Genomic DNA, 16,896 nt, shown 5'->3' with positions numbered 1-16,896 from the left:
CAGATAATCCCTTCTGGGAATGCACCAGCAGAACCACCCCGCCTAGGAGGTGAAGTTAACTGACCAGCAGACACAGGTTTTGGGAAAACGGCCCCCCTGAACAGGACGCCTATCCCCGGACTCAACACGGTAGTCCTCCAAAAACACGGACTTGTGTGTCAACACAAACTCATCAGCGAAGACAGCGGCGTCGCCTATCTTCGATATCTTACGCTCATTTAGATGTGTGGAAACGGTATCAGGAACACATCTTTTAAATTCCTCTAGGAGAATCAACTGCCTAAGCTGCTCTCTTGACTCTGCCTTCTGAGAAGTGCACCACCTGTCAAACAGGTTCTCCTTCTCCCTTCCAAATTCAACATAAGACTGCCCCTCCGACCTGCGATAACCTCTAAAACGCTGACGATAGGCCTCGGGGACCAACTCATAAGCCCTCAAAATGGAAGCTTTAACCAGCTCATAATCAGCGCTTTGTTCAAGGGACAGAGCAGTGTAGGCTTCTTGTGCCCTACCAACTAAAACACATTGCAGCAGCAGTGTCCAGGCGGTATCAGGCCACTTCAATGTGGTTGCCACCCGTTCAAAAAGGGGAAAGTATCTTTCCACGTCTTTCTCAAAAAATGGTGGCACCATCCTAATATTCCTGCCTACATAAAACCCGGAACGTGACTCTGGATGCAGAGCACCCGCCTGCAAGGCAGCATGCTTATATTCAAGCTCCTTCTGTGCACGCTCGTGCTCCAGCAACATTTGTTTCTCCTTAAACTCACGCTCCTCACGCTTAAACTCATGCTCACGCTCCTCTTTCCTCTCTCTCTCCTTAAGCTCACGCTCCTCTTTACCCTCTCTCTCCTTAAGCTCACGCTCCTCTCTCCTCTCCTCACGCTCTCGCTCTAGCTGCCTTTCCTTAAACTCCAACTCCCTAATCCTCCACTCACCCTCCACACCAGGTAATAGCGGAGACGCGCCAGACGAAGGAGGCTCCTCCACCCTCTCCTCAAGCACCTGCTCCCTAATGAGTAACACCCTTAAAGCACTCAAGGCAGTCGGCTTCAAACGTTTCTCACCTGCAGAAAGCTCCACCCTGTAGTGTACAGCAAGTTCTAGAAGTTGTTCTTTGGAAAACTTCTCCAACATGTCATGAGACGGGCGATCAACAAAGTCCTTGATGGAAGCCATCGTCACTGTACCAGCCACCACAAGCTACACACTTTACCTCATAGTCATGAAGAAACACTAATGAACCACGAAGACCCCCCTAACGAACCACTGAAGAACCACGAAGAACCACTGAAGAACCATGAAGAACCACTGAAGAACCACTGAAGAATGCTAAATGCCAATAACAATAACCAGAAGGGAACGCAGTGGAAATGTGAGCTCTACGGAGCGCACCTTTCTAGGTTGCAAAAAAAAAAAAAGAAAAAAGAAAAAACACACCCACCCTAAATAGACGTGTCATACACGTGTTAGGTGGGTGTTAGGTGCTACCAGGTATGCTCACCAAACACTCAAACAAACAAAATAAATCCAACAAACAATCCCAAACAGGTGCGCCTTCTAACCTGATATGACTACATATGCTTCTACGTCTAAACTGCAGTCAAAACCGGCCCACCACATGTCTACCCTAAGAAACACTAAATCAAGCCCTACCACACTACCTGTGTTTTCTGGCCGCCCTAATCTACCTACCCTTAAACTAATGCCCTGTAGACCTAATCATCTTCAACCACACCTGCTACCAGTCAAAGATCATACTTGACCATCCACCCGTCCAGTACATGATACGGTACCAGACAAGCAGATGGTGCTAATCCCTTTCTCTGACTGCCCCAGGAGTATGTGGTGCACAGGACGCTAACCAACAACCAGAAAATAATGTCCCTATCTACATGTGGTGCCCACTAAACTATATATTTTAACAGCATAAGTAGTCACATCAAATTACAAATAAATACGGCATACTCACCTGTTTGATGAAATGGCTCAAGCCCCCACGTTACACCATATGTAACGAACACCACCCAAACCATAATACCATGACACCCTGTGTAACACAAAAAAAACCACCAAACAAATTTCTAGGGGTAAAAGATCCCGGACGAGCGCCCAACTGTTACGACCCTGGCTCATGGGTACGCAACCTATGTGAAAACCAACACCAAAACCCATGCTCTAACTCAAAGTGCTACTATATCAAGGAACTATTAATGTAAATGTAAACTAATGTACTAAATGTAAACCCAACGGACAAGGACTGGAAGAACCTGACACCTCTTCCTCTAAGCACAGACACTGCATGTGTGTTACTAGGGCTGGCTTTAAAGCTCCCAGCAGGTAACCAATCAGCACTAATTGGCTAATTGGCAGCCCTCACCTGCATGCCCTGTGACACAGGAGTGATCAGGCCTGCCTGCACAGTGACACAGGAGTGATCAGGCTCCTGGTACATAACAGTACTTATTTGGTTAAGATATAGATAATGGCACATTATCATGCATCATAGATATAATTAGTATGTAGGCTGTTCCTACTGTGCTGCAGGAATTGAACCATCTTTTAAAACTGTTACATACTCACATCTACTAAGTTTTTTTTTTACAGCTATTCTAAAAATGGTATTTGTCTGCATACTGCGTCTCTAGACAGTCTTGGAATTGCATAAATTGTGTATCACAGTAATGATGTTAGCCATTTCAATGTAGTGAGCTTTTTTAAACCATGGAATTTTGACCATGTTTATCAATTCTTGAGTGGTCAGAAATAGTTAAATGTTGCACCAAATATAGGCGGCTGGGTGGCGCAGCGGACTAAGCGCTCGTCACCAACGCGAGAGACACTGGTATTGAATCCGGCTGTCAGCGTTGCCTCCGGCTTGGCCGGCCGTCATACTGGCTCAATTGGCAGTCAGCGGGAGGGAAGCCGGTGGGGTGGTATTCTGTAACAATCCCAGGTCGTGTGGGGCCTGGGTTAAGGAGAACAATAACACTGGACACTCTCTACCTCCTTTCAATGGTCTCATACCACCCTATAGTGGTCACCAGCAGATGGTGCAGGCTAGCACATTTAACATATTGACTAATGTTATTCAGATAATTAATAGTATGATTGGTGTGATTTTGTCGTGTGTGTTGTCATTGTTGTCATTCCCTTCCCTGGTGTGATGTTCTCTCCTGTCTGGTGTTGTTGTAATCTTTGCTTGTGTTTCGTTTGTTAATTTTGTGTTAGACTGCCCTGACCAGGGCCCTCATTCATCAATAGTGTGCGTAGAACATTTCTATTTCCACACGTAAGCACGGAATGTAGAACTAGTGTACGCACAGGGAAGTCGGGATTCATCACACGGTGCGTACGCAGGCTCTATGCTCCTCCGTGTTGATGAATACCACTTTGTTCTACCGTCAATGCTCGTGCATGATTATCCATATATGGTCATGAAAATGAGGAAACACCCCCCATGGGATGTGAAATAATGGACTGACCCGAGCGGAACCCTGAGAAACTCCACGAAGATTGTTCACTGCTGTCGAACCAAGAAGACACTATCGCGTATTATGGGATAAATAATAAAAGGCGGACTTGTAAACGGTGATGTCAGATATCAACGGCTCCCTAAGACCATTGCTGCAATTCTGCCTGGACAGCTCAGAATACTAATAAAGACCGTTCGTTGACCACTGTTTGGCGTTGGTTGTGTGTCATTATAACCGTGCTGTAATATGAATGCCTTTATTAGTTGTGTTCGATTGGCTATATGATTTTTAGAGGCATCTATTTTGTTGTCGGCTAATAAAGACCGCGCTGGAATATGACTGCCTTTTCCCGTGTTGTTTGATTGATACCCAGGGATTAAAGTTCTCCTCAATTCTATTCCAAATCGCGATGGATCTCCCGTCAATTTTCTACCTGCTGCATATGATTTCTAGAGGCATACTACAATCTATTTTGATGTCAGTATTGGGTAGCCTATATAAACAATAATAGAGAGCATATACAAGAACAATGAATCTCACTGCATGTATGATGTAGGCATGCCTTTCAATACATGAACTTGAATTCCATCATGTTTGTGTGCGGGACTCACAAGGCTGTTGTCACAATGGGTGGTACCGGTACAGTAATAATTACAGTCCACACAATATCACGATCCATGCCATAGCCTATGTTCTATTAGGACATGATCTGTGACGACAAATGTTCTAGAATGTTTGATTAAGATATCATACTCTGACAGCATGCCTATGAGCAACAAAAACGCGAACTTGAATCCCATCATATACATAGTCTGTCCACTATCTGCATGGTGTCATTGCAATGCGTTTTCTATTCTTTCTTATACAGTAAAAAGGGGGAAGAACACTATATTCATATGACTTATTCTGCTTACAGCTTCGAAATTCCACTTGTTTCGTTTAACGTAAAGCCTTTTAAATATAATCAAAACGTTCCCGTGTTTCGGCGGTCTGTGCGCAAAATAATAACGAGTTGAGCTTTATGATTTATGATGAATTGAATATGGGGGACCCTGATGTAAACAAGACGAAAGTTGGTCTGCATCCCCAATTAACAATTGTATGTACTGAGCTGTACTGTACTGTACCCATTCTGCAATCTGTTAATAAACTTTTCAATCAATCAATCAATCAAGCTACGCGGAGCGCAGTCAGTCAGTAGCCTACACCCCGTATATTCCGATAACGCTATATAAACCATGCTGCATTCATTCTGAGAGAAAGATCTATTATTCCAAATGCTATTTATAGGGTTTTGACCATAATTACACTACTGTTGCTATTTTACAATGAACTATAATGAACTACGGTTCGTACAGAACATGCCAGTGTTATTATGCACAGAAGCTCATTTCCTTGTGTAATAATATATTCTACCACTGGGCGTCAGGTAAGTGTGGTCTGACCTGTGCGTAGATGTAAGCACGGAGTCAAGTTCAAATCGAAATTGATGAATCCCACTCTTTGCTTAGAAATGATTGTACGCACAGGGTAAGCACAGATCTGTGCAGGGCTCTACGCTAAAAATTTTCACTAGGGGCACAGGTGCTCCTAAATGAAAAAATTTAGGAGCACACAAAGAAATTTAGGAGCACCCAAAAATATTTAGGAGCACAGTGAAAATATTTCAAGTAACAAATAATTTTTTTTTTTTTTTTCAAAAATAAATATATATTTGTACTGTGCGTGCATGTGCAAACGGGAACGGGACACATCTGTGCAATAGCACATACCACCAAAGTCACTGGCCCACTGTGTGCGTGTGTGTGTATCATCTGTGTGTGCAAACGGGAATGGGACACAGACATTTGAACTATTAATTAAGTGATTAATGCCTACTGTGGCAAAGTTGTAGCCAACAACTAGGCCTAATAAGAAAGGCAGTGACATTGAACAAAAAGGAGACACTGGCTTTACAACCAGGGCCATCAGTAGAGGGGGGAGCTAGTGTTGCTCTTCTAGAAAAATAGCTACAGTGGCTACATTGGGTGCTACAGTGGGTGTAGTAGTGGGTGTAGCCTCGCTAGCTTGGCCAACTTCGCTAGCATGCTGGCTAGCGTCAGTATCTTGGTTAATGTTAACCATCACCTCTGTAACATGAGCTGCCTTGCCTGACAAGTCAAGTCAAGTCAAGTCAAGAGTTTTAATTGTCACGGCATACAGGTATACAATGAAATGCGGGTGGTCTTGCCCGCAACGATGTGCAATACAGTGGTACATATAATAGAATCAAAAGAAGAAACAACATTGTGCAGTAACAGGTAACAGGTAACATGGAGTGACATCTCGGTATCTGTACATAGTTATTTACAGAGCATATGGGACATGCTAGTTAGCTTTGGTAGTGCAATACACTGACTTCACTTTCTCCGGTATCTTTCGTGCAAAATAAAAATGAATGGGCTTCGACATGGCTGTATTGTCTGACTCAGACAGTGACGCTGATCGTTACTTTCAGTTTCCAGTCACGTGACCACAGGAAACTCTACTGTGATTGGAACGTTTATGCGGCTGTGAACTGTGGGACTTGTAGTTTTTTAACGATTCTCGCAGCGGAGAAAAAAAAGAACAAATGAGGCTGTAATCTGCACTCGCACGGTGTGCGAGTAATTGATTTTTCAGGTTCGCACACACATATTTTTAGGGGCATATGCAAGCAATATGGTCGCACTGTAGAGCCCTGCTGTGCGTAGAACACGTTGATGAATGAGGGCCCAGGTGTTGCCAATGTTAATTAGTCAGGGTATATATGTTTGTGTCTCCCTTTCCTCGTCGTGGCGTCATTTCCTCCTGTTACCTGTTTCCTGCCCACGTCGTTGCTCCCCCTTGGTTCTAGTAAGGGTAGTGTTTGTTTTTGCCTGTTTGTTTTACGTTATCCAGTTTATTGTTTCTTATGTCAGTTTGATTGCGCCCTTTACTTTCGTTTGTTTGTGCTCTAGTCTTTTTGTTTTCGTACCAGCAAGGCTGTGTTTATTGTCTGTTTCATGTAGTGCTTGGTGAACCTCAGTAAAGAGTTATTATCTACAAAAATTCTGCCGTCTCCGTTTCCTCCATTTACCAGTCATTCTGCAGTTTCGGTGCTCTCCTATCATTCCGCATATTGGGTTCTACTTTTCCCTTCTACCTCGTAACACAGGGGTCAGCAACCTTTTTGACATGGAGTGCCTGTTTGAAATATAGTTGTAACTAGTGTGCCTCAACAATATTCCATGCATCGTAATTTTTTTTTCTCATAATCAGGTATTTTTAATGATAATTTTTACATTATTACATCCTTATTGTTATTGTTATTATTAACAATATTATTATGATGGTTGTATCAACCCTAAATCTGAGTTGGGGGGGGGAATGCAATGCAGACAAACAGCTGCATACAGTGCGACCATTTCACTCACATTTGCCCATTCATTTTTGGACACATCACACACCATCGGTGTGTGTACTGTACGTGTGCTGTCATAGCTCCACCTACAGGCCTAATGGAGAACACCAGTAGAACACCCGGGCCCTGTTTCTTGTACCTGGATAACTGAGTTAGCCGGATAACTTTAACTGGATAACTGAGTTAGCCGGACTTTCCGGTTCCATGTACGTGGATTTTCCAAATCACCATGACAACAGATCCAAAAGTTTGAGCCTGGTCGAAAGCAGAGTTCAAGTTCAAGTTAGCCGGATCACGCAGAGCCACGCCCCCGCAAAGAAAGTGACAGCTCGTTTCCTGAAATTATTCCCACAGCCTAGGATCTGCGTTATACCATTCTGAATTACGTTCTTGTGCTCCATTCTTCCAGAGGGGTCTTTTGAAATGTAAAATAGACCCAAAATGCTGATACTAAATTCACTTTGTCCTAAATAATGCACGTTATATATACCGTGGCGCTCGCTCGTGCGATGTACACATTATGTGGTTATTTTAATTGTAACTGGGATTAAGATGTCTGATGAGATGCGCTGTTTGACGGATTTGAGAAATTGAATGAGCCGTTGACGTCTCATTAATGAATGAGGATAAAGAGATAAACTTCATTCAAAACAAAGGATATTCTAAACACGGGTCTCTCGTTCATTAATGTATAAACAATGAATTTATCCCATCTGGCACAGTGGTGCAGCGGTAGTGCTCAAGCCTGCCAACCCAGCGACCGGGGTTCAAAACCCGGTGTTTCCAATATGATTTTTTTGAATATAATATTAATGATTATACGCCAAAGTAGCCTGGTTTTAAGTTAAAATATTATAAATCTACATGCATTGAGGATGTCATTCTTTATATAGCTCTCAACGTGCACCAAATTGAATTATTCCTATATTGCAAAAAGAAGGAAAAGACTAGGGTCTCGAACCCCGGTCGTCTGCGTGATAGTCAAAACAACAACCCGTTAGACCACATTGGAGATAAGTTAAATATCGACTATACATCAATCAATGGGTAAGAGAGCCGTATCGTAATTCTGTATAAGTTTAACTAATTATTTTCGCTAGCAAGATCTCATTTGATTATTCAATCCAGCAGGCAAGTTTAAAGAAATATAATCTGATTGATTGAGGTAATGAGGGACTTAAAATTAGCCTATAGATAACGCATTTAACTTGTCGGCGAGGCGATTGAGCCGTATTGCAATCTGTCAATAAAGTTTTAAATCAATTAATCAATCAATGCCGTTAGAGAATCAGGATCTCTGCCATCGATACGTGCTGGCTTTTCGCCTGAAGCGGCCGCGCGCATTTAGCCTGAGTCGCAAGTCTGGCTTGAGTTAACGAGACTGAATCCACCTTCGAGGAACAGGAAAATCCCGGCTTCGAACATCGGGTTAACTGAAGCTGGATAATGACATCTTGATCGACTTAGTTGAACCAGGTACAAGAAACAGGGCCCAGGATGTGAATGGAGGGTGAATGTGAGGTATATCGTGTAAATAAGTTTTGATTGGTCGCAAGACTACACTGTAAAAAAAAAATAATAATAAGTTAGCAGAACTTAAAAATATTGAGTTCAGTTACTGTGCATTAAGGTTTTCAGTTTTCAATCCATAATAAGTTAACAGAAAAATAAGTACACAACCACATTATTTCAACCTAATAAAACTATGTTTATTGTCATTGTTTTAAGAACACAAGTTGACTTGGTAATACTCACATTTTGAGTAAAAAAAATTGCTTTTAACATGTGCAATGTTCAATGAAATAGAAAAATAAATAATACAATTTGTTGATTAATCCCACTGGTCACAACGGTGACCATAATAATGTTTTTGTTATAAGGCTCTGCAAATGTTACTGAATGATGTAGCAATGTATTTCCAGCTAAATTGAAATAATAAACAAATAAAGGGTCTCAATTAAATGTGGTAGTAAAAAGAACCTGTGGGAGGATTTCAACAAGATAAATGCGACAACAGTGCAAAATATTTCTCTATAATATTTCAAAGCAAAAAAATAAATAAAAAAATTATTTTTTTTTACTGCTACCCCCTGTGCCTATGCAAATGCCCCCGCGTGCCTATGCAGGCATGCGTGCCTAGGGTTGCCTACCCCTGTCATAACAGAATGACGCCACCATTGCTGAACCCAGCTGACAGATTGAAAGGCACTATGAGTGGGCTCCTTAAGCTGATGGAGGGCGATATGGCTAGCTACACCCCAGCCAAATGGGTATTTTTGTTTAAAACTATCCAATCCGTAGTGGACCAGAATCCAGATCAGGAGGCAGAGATGGGGAGGCTGGCCGACCAATCCTCATGGAGAAGCATAATTGCCCCCCAGCCTCTGATCTATGTGGTATTCGTGGTCCTGCAGCTAGCCAGGTTCAACCAGCTAGCATAACCCTCACGGTTAGCCTAGCTCCTGAAGCTAACCAGGTTTTCCCAGCTAGCATTGTTCCTGCAGCTAGCCAGGCCTCCCCAGCTAGCACAGTCCCCACTGCTAGCTTAGGCTAATCAGCTAGCCAGGCATCTACAGCTAACCCAGCCCCTACTGTTAGCTTAGCCTCTGCAGCTAGCCAGGCCCTCCCAGCTAGCATTGTTCCTGCAGCTAGCCAGGCCTCCCCAGCTAGCACAGTCCCCACTGCTAGCTTAGGCTCTTCAGCTAGCCAGGCCTCCCCAGCTAGCACAGTCCCCACTGCTAGCTTAGGCTATGCAGCTAGCCAGGCTTCCACAGCTAACCCAGCCCCCACTGCTAGCTTAGCTTCTGCAGCTAGCCAGGCCCTCCCAGCTGGCATTGTTCCTGCAGCTAGCCAGACCTCCCCAGCTAGCACAGTCCCCACTGCTAGCTTAGGCTCTGCAGCTAGCCAGGCCTCCCCAGCTAACATTGTTCCTGCAGCTAGCCAGGCCTCCCCAGCTAGCACAGTTCCCACTGCTAGCTTAGGCTCTGTAGCTAGCCAGATTCAACCAACTAGCATAAAGCTCACTGTTAGCCTAACTCCTGAAGCTAATCAGTTCTCCCCAGCTAGCAGTGTCCAGGCCCCACAGTTAGCCTAGCTCCCGCAGCTTGCAGACCTCCGAGAGTTAGCAAGGCTCGGAGGTCTGGCGAGGCTCAGGCTAGTATTGCTAACAAGGCCTCCACAGCTGGTCCAGCTTCAACGCCCAGCTCAGTCTCTACACCTGGTCCGGCTGCAACACCGGCTGCTGCCGTCCCCTTCCAGCCTCCACGCCACACCTCATCGCCACAACTGGTCCGGCCTCCACACCCAGCCCAGCCTCTATGCCTGGTCCGGTTGCAACGCCGGCTGCCGCCGTCCCCTTCCAGCCTCCACGCCACACCTCGTCGCCACAACCGGTCCGGCCTCCACGCCACGCCCCGTCGCCTCAACTGGTCCGGCCTCCACGATCAGCCCAGCCTCTACGCCTGGTCGGGCTGCTACGCCGATCCCTGGCTCCTCGACTTGTCCCGGCTTCCCCTCTGGTCCAGCCCTACTCCGTGATCGGCGCCCTGGTCCTCACCGTGGTCTTCGCTGTGGTCTGCGCTGGATCCTATTCCGGGGGTCGTCGCCGTCGCACCTCCGTGCCGGCTCTCCTGGTTCCTAGTCCGGCGACGGGAGGGTACCTCGTTCGGGATCCTGCTCCGGGGTCCTTACCCTTGCCCCTTGGCTCCAGGTCGCCTGACCGGCTCCCTGTTTCTCTCCCCGCCTCCCCTATCCGGTCCTCTGTCCCCGTCCCCACCCCCCCTCGTCGGGCCTCTGTTCCCAGCTTCAGCCCCCCTCTCCGGGTCTCTGCACCCATCCCCACCCCCCCTCGTCGGGCCTCTGTCCCCGGGTCCAGTCCCCCTCTCCGGGCCTCTGTTCCCGTCCCCACCCCCCCTCTCCGGGCCTCTGTCCCCATCCCCCCTCTCCGAGCCTCTGCACCCATTTTCAGGCCCCCTGGCTGCTATGACCCTCCTGGGTTCTTTGCTCGGGCTCCCGGCCCCAGTTCTCTGGGTCCTCGCCCTCCTGCCTCGCCCATTCCCGGACGTTATTGAGCGTCTGGAAGCCGCCCGTTAGTGGGGGGGGGGGGGGTCTCATACCATACCACCCTCTAGTGGTCACCAGCAGATGGTGCAGGCTAGCACATTTAACATATTGACTAATGTTATTCAGATAATTAATAGTATGATTGGTGTGATTTCGTGGTCTGTGTTGTCATTGTTGTCATTGTTGTCGTTCCCTTCCCTGGTGTGATGTTCTCTCCTGTCTGATGTTGTTGTAATCTTTGCTTGTGTTTAGTTTGTTAATTTTGTGTTAGACTGCCCTGACCAGGTGTTGCCAATGTTAATTAGTCAGGGTATATATGCTTGTGTCTCCCTTTCCTCGTTGTGGCATCATTTCCTCCTGTTACCTGTTTCCTGCCCACATCGTTGCTCCCCCTTGGTTCTAGTAAGTGTAGTGTTTGTTTTTGCCTGTTTGTTTTATGTTCTCCAGTTTATTGTTTCTTATGTCAGTTCGTTTGCGCCCTTTACTTTCGTTTGTTTGTGCTCTAGTCTTTTTGTTTTTGTACCAGCAAGGCTGTGTTTACTGTTTCGTGTAGTGCTTGGTGAACCTCAATAAATAGTCATTATCTACACGAATTCTGCCGTCTCCGTTTCCTCCATTTATCAGTCATTCTGCAGTTTCGGTGCTCTCCTATCTTTCCGCATATTGGGTTCTACTTTTCCCCTCTACCTCGTAACAGTATTCTGGTCGTTGTAAACAGCGACTCCTACAGGTCGGTCAGGGCGCCTGCACAGCAAGGGAGGGAGATGGTGAGGGTAGTGTGACCTCCCACACATTACACCTCACCAATGAGAGTCCGCACTGGCAGGTGAAAGGATGCTGCTGGCTGTCTCCTATGTCTCGGAGGAAGCATCTGATAGACTTCAGGGCTACCTAGACTGACCAGTGGGGGGCACATGCGAGCAATGACCAGGAAGGGGAGGGGACAATTGGCATAACGACTAAAATTGGGATGGGAGAAAGTATTGATACATTTTTTTATTTTGCACCAAATATGTGTAAGAAATGGTAAAATTGTAATGGGCGCCTAGCTAAAACACAATGGTCCTCATTCTCGAACGGACTTACGAGAAAGTTACCAAGAAATTCCTTTGTAACTCGATTTACAAACTTCTTCTTCTTTTTGTAAATTCCTTCGTAGGATTTACGAACTCGAAAAGGCAGTCGTCAGTTGGACAGACCGGTGTGCGCCCATGTTTTCACATTACATAATTATAATTATATTAAAAATAAATCAGACTATGTCTGGATGTACTGTATTGGTGTGCACCCGAGTTTTTAATGGCTTCATTTGGGAGAAGTCCTTGGGGATTGTGGTTACTTCGATTCTACAGACATCCACAGAATGAAATAATTATAATGATAATAAATGACAATATTTGTATCATTAACAATTAGGGCTGCAACGATTAGTCGACATAATCGACGACATCGATTATAAAAAATCGCTGACGAGGAATTGTTGCGTCGATTAGTCATTCAAAAAAAATATTATTATAATTTTACATTTTTTTTGCACTACCTATCTTTGTGAAAGTGGTTTCTCAGCTCTGGTCCAGCCAGCTGAAGACTTCTTAGCTTAACATAACAGACCGACAGTAAGTTTGGGGGAACTAATGGGATAACTGGGGATGTTGTTTGGACTCTTTGGTCCCCCCCAAGAGTCTCAAAGCAACTCTGAGGTCATGCTCAATGTCCAATCTGTTCCTCTGCTCTGTCTTCAGCTGGACCAGAGCTGAGAAGCCACTTTCACAAAGATAGGTAGTGCAAAAAAAATTAAAAAATGTATATAATTGTTTTTCGATTAGTCGACTAATCGAAAAAATAATCGACAGATTAGTCGACTACCAAAATTAGTCATTAGTTGCAGCCCTATTAACAATTATGTTTTACATTTATAGTCATGACTCAACGAATCATGTCCGAAAATAAATAAATAAGAACTAAACACAATCGAGTGGATGTAGCTATAGTGGAATAGACTGTATTGTTAGTTTTATTTATTTATTACATTGCACGTCTAAGAGCCAGTGGAGAAACGGCTTGGTGATGATGCATTAGGCAGATGCACTCAGCGCATACACACACACACACACACACACACACACACACACACACACACACACACACACACACACACACACACACACACACATGGGCGCCTGAGCAATGGAGCAAGTGGAGCAGGTGCATCCCCACAATTGAACATGGGGGAGCAAACGTGTGCTATGTTAGACATGTCTTTACTTCTACCACTCAATACAATAAAACACATTTATAATCATCACCTTCTCTTCATTTCCACTGCATTGAATTACAGGTCACTCTTTATGTTAGCTAGCGGTTAGCTCACATTTGCTAGCTAGCTAGTAACAACCAGTGTTTGTGTGTTTGACTAGCTAGCTACCTGGTAGATCGAAGCCCATTAGAGTTTGAGTTTATTAGGATCCCCATTAGCTGTTGCATGACAACAACTAGTCTTCCTGGGGTCCACACAAAACATTACATTGGACAAGACTTTTACAGAACAGGAAATAAAAAACTGATTTCCGATGTCCATTTTCCTTCAACTGCCAGTGTATTCACAAGTGTATTGCTCTCCTTAGTGTAGAATGAATGATAGAATCTATATGTTTTTGGAACCCTATAGGAATCCTTTAGGATCCCATAGGATTTTGAGACAGTTCTATAAGAATCCTATAGGATTCTTATGGATTATTATGGGTTTGGTTCCAAAAATGTATACAGATTTTTATATGATTCCCATAGCATTTTCTGACTAGGGATAACAAATTAATAGGGGTGTAACGATGCATCGATTAATCAAAATGCATCGATTCTAATGTGTTCGATTTGATGCATCGATTTGAATATGTTTATATATTCGATTATAATCAAAATAATAAAATAATATGTGTATTGTTTTTATTGACCTATAGTCCATTCATGCTGAGTGAATCAGTTCCCCCAGCCACATTTGTATATTCAACATTTTTGGGGGAATTAACTGATAGAAAATTAATCAAAAAAGGTATCAAATCTAATCGAATCGTGGTCAAATGAAGAGATCTCATGATGCATTGAATCGTTGCCTGAATAATCATAATCAAATCGAATCGTTGTGAGGTTGAATCGAACCCCTACAAATTAAGCCACAAATACTTGGATCATGTTCTTTTAAGTGTTTTAGAGCGCAGACTCTTCCAGTTCGAACCTCACTGTCGGAAAAGCAGATTTTTTTTTTTTTTTTTTTAGTTATTCTTGAAAAGAGAATCACACATTCCATTATTCTATGGATAGTAAAAAAAACTCACTGCAGAAAGTACAGAAAACAATGAAAAACTAATTTAATATATAGTGCAACATTAACTGAGCTTTAAAGTGAAAAGAGCAGCTTTATTGGTGGTCCCCGACTAAGGATTTGTATAGTCGACTTGTAATCGCCGAAATTAGCCGATAGTCGACTTATTAGTCGACTATGAAAAGAAAATAAGTATAATATTTTTTTTTTATCATTCCATTTGGGCTGTCGGGGTGCTTAATGTCTGAAGGAGTCGACGGAAGGCTTCTTGTTCTCTGCAAAAGCATGCAATTGTCCACTGATGGATACATCTTGATATTTGTCTAGTCTAGTGTGTTCATTAGATGGGTGAAATCCTCTTTCAGTGCCTCTGTGCCTGTTTTCTTAGGCCAGTTAGCCTCTGGTATGCATGCCATTAGCGTTAGCCACACTTCTAGGCCTCTTTGCTTTTGGAAAGAATGATACAAATAAAAATAAATACAAATTATAATAATATTTTTTTTGCATTCAACTAAGAGGTTGGCAGTCGACTACGGCTCCTTTCGATCGATTAGTTGACTATTCGACTAATGGGGGTCAGCCCTACTAAGCACCCATAAAAAGCATGCTTAAATCAATATACAGTATATATATAGTGTATATATAGATTCATATATTATTATTATAGTAATTGGCTATCATACTTGTTGGATTTTGATCATAATCAGCCTTATATCACCTCTTCATCTGTGTTCGTGTAGTTCCTGCATTATTTCTCTCTCCGACGTCGACCTTCTCATACTGGCTGTACAATCTTTGTCATTCCCCTTTAATGCAATCCGTAATCATAATAATTCGACACTGGCAACTTCATACATTTCTTGGACATTTTTTGTTTATTCCATAAACAAAACCTCGTAAACCGATGGAAACCAGTTCTGTATTGTCCTTGAAAAGTATTGGGAAGAAACTAAATTCATTATTCTAATGATCTCTCCTTTCTCTGTGGTCATCGCGGCCTAGCTGTTATCCCAAAAGCCTGTCATTGTGGCACTTCAGTCCTCCCCTCCCCCCTCCCTGCGAGGGAAATCGGTTCAAAGTCTCTGATCAAGCTATTCTCGTCTGTACGTCGAATTTGAATCTAACTTACACCCGGAATAACTCACATTATATTATTCTCTCCATAGCAACGACAGGCCCGCCCCTCTCCTCGTTACTATGTGATGCGCTGTCTTTGACCACAGCTATTTGACCCAGATCACTATAGCAACGGCAATGTTGATATTAACTTACCCCAAACAAACGCTGTGGCTATCAGCAGTTGATGATAACAGCACAGCCTCATCTCAGCTCCTAACACACTCTCTCTCTGTTATCCTCCTCCTCTGAGATGACTATGAGTAGATGCTGTCATCCACCAATATTTTATATTATATACACCTTGAAAAACCTATATTTCCTATTTATTTTCATAAACCTATATAAACCTTCATACTGCAATATAAACTGAGCTTTATAGTGAAAAGTATGGGGGTAGATTTCTATCAAAAATAAACAAACGCAAAAGTAGAATCCACAATCGTAAAAACGATCCACACACACACACCTCTCAATTTGTGTTTCGTAAATCATAAGGACATGCTTGATCTGCTTAGATTTACGTACGGAATTCCCAAAAAACGCTTGATCTGCTTAGATTTACATATGGAATTCTAAAAACACGCTTGATCTGCTTAGATTTACGTACGGAATTCTAAGGACACGCTTGATCAGCTTGGAGTTACGTACGGAATTTTGAGACAAATATTTTGCTGTTTTTCCTCATGTGGATTCGTGTGTGAAGCTTCTTCTTCTTCTGCGCTACCGAACACGGCCTGATGTGTGTTCGGCTCATGAGCGCTACAAGTGGCCAAAATCGCACATTATCTTTAGCCCTAAGCATCAACATTCCATTATGAAAATAAATGCTCAAAGTAAATATATAGTACCATTTTGAAGATAACAACTAGGGCTTTCAAATGATATAACATATCTGTATGATTATCATGATTATTATTATTAATATCTTTCATATTTGATACAGCAATTATTACAATTATTGGAGTGACAGCAACCACCCCAAGAAGAGGCCCCCCCTGATTCCCATCACCATCCGAGGGGATGAGGTGGAGGGGGTGGAGTCATATAAGTTCCTTGGGGTACACCTGAATAATAAACTGGACTGGTCTGACAACACAGAGGCCCTCTACAGGAAGGGACAGAGCAGGCTGTTCTTCCTGAGGAGACTCCGGTCTTTCAATGTTTGCAATAAATGTAAATGGCTGCTTTTTTATATATCGCTTTTATCCAAAGCGCTTTACAATTTGTTACTCACATTTTTACCCATTCACTCACATATTCACACACCGACGGCAGAGGCAACCATGCACGGTGCCAACCTGCTCATCGGGAGCAATTAGGGGTTAAGTGTAGGGTTGGGCATCGTTTGGATTTGAACGATTCCGGTTCCGATTCCAATTCTCCATTTCGATTCCTGTTCTAAACGATTCTCGGTTCCGATTCTTTGAGGTGCAGGTCAAAACAGGTCACAGCTTATTTCGCAGGAGAATTTCATTTATTTTTTTTAATCTTACATTTTT

Source organism: Notolepis coatsorum, assembly GCF_963971535.1.
Source record: "Notolepis coatsorum genome assembly, chromosome: 3".
NCBI lineage: Eukaryota > Metazoa > Chordata > Actinopteri > Aulopiformes > Paralepididae > Notolepis > Notolepis coatsorum.
Note: the sequence above shows the minus strand (reverse complement) of the source record.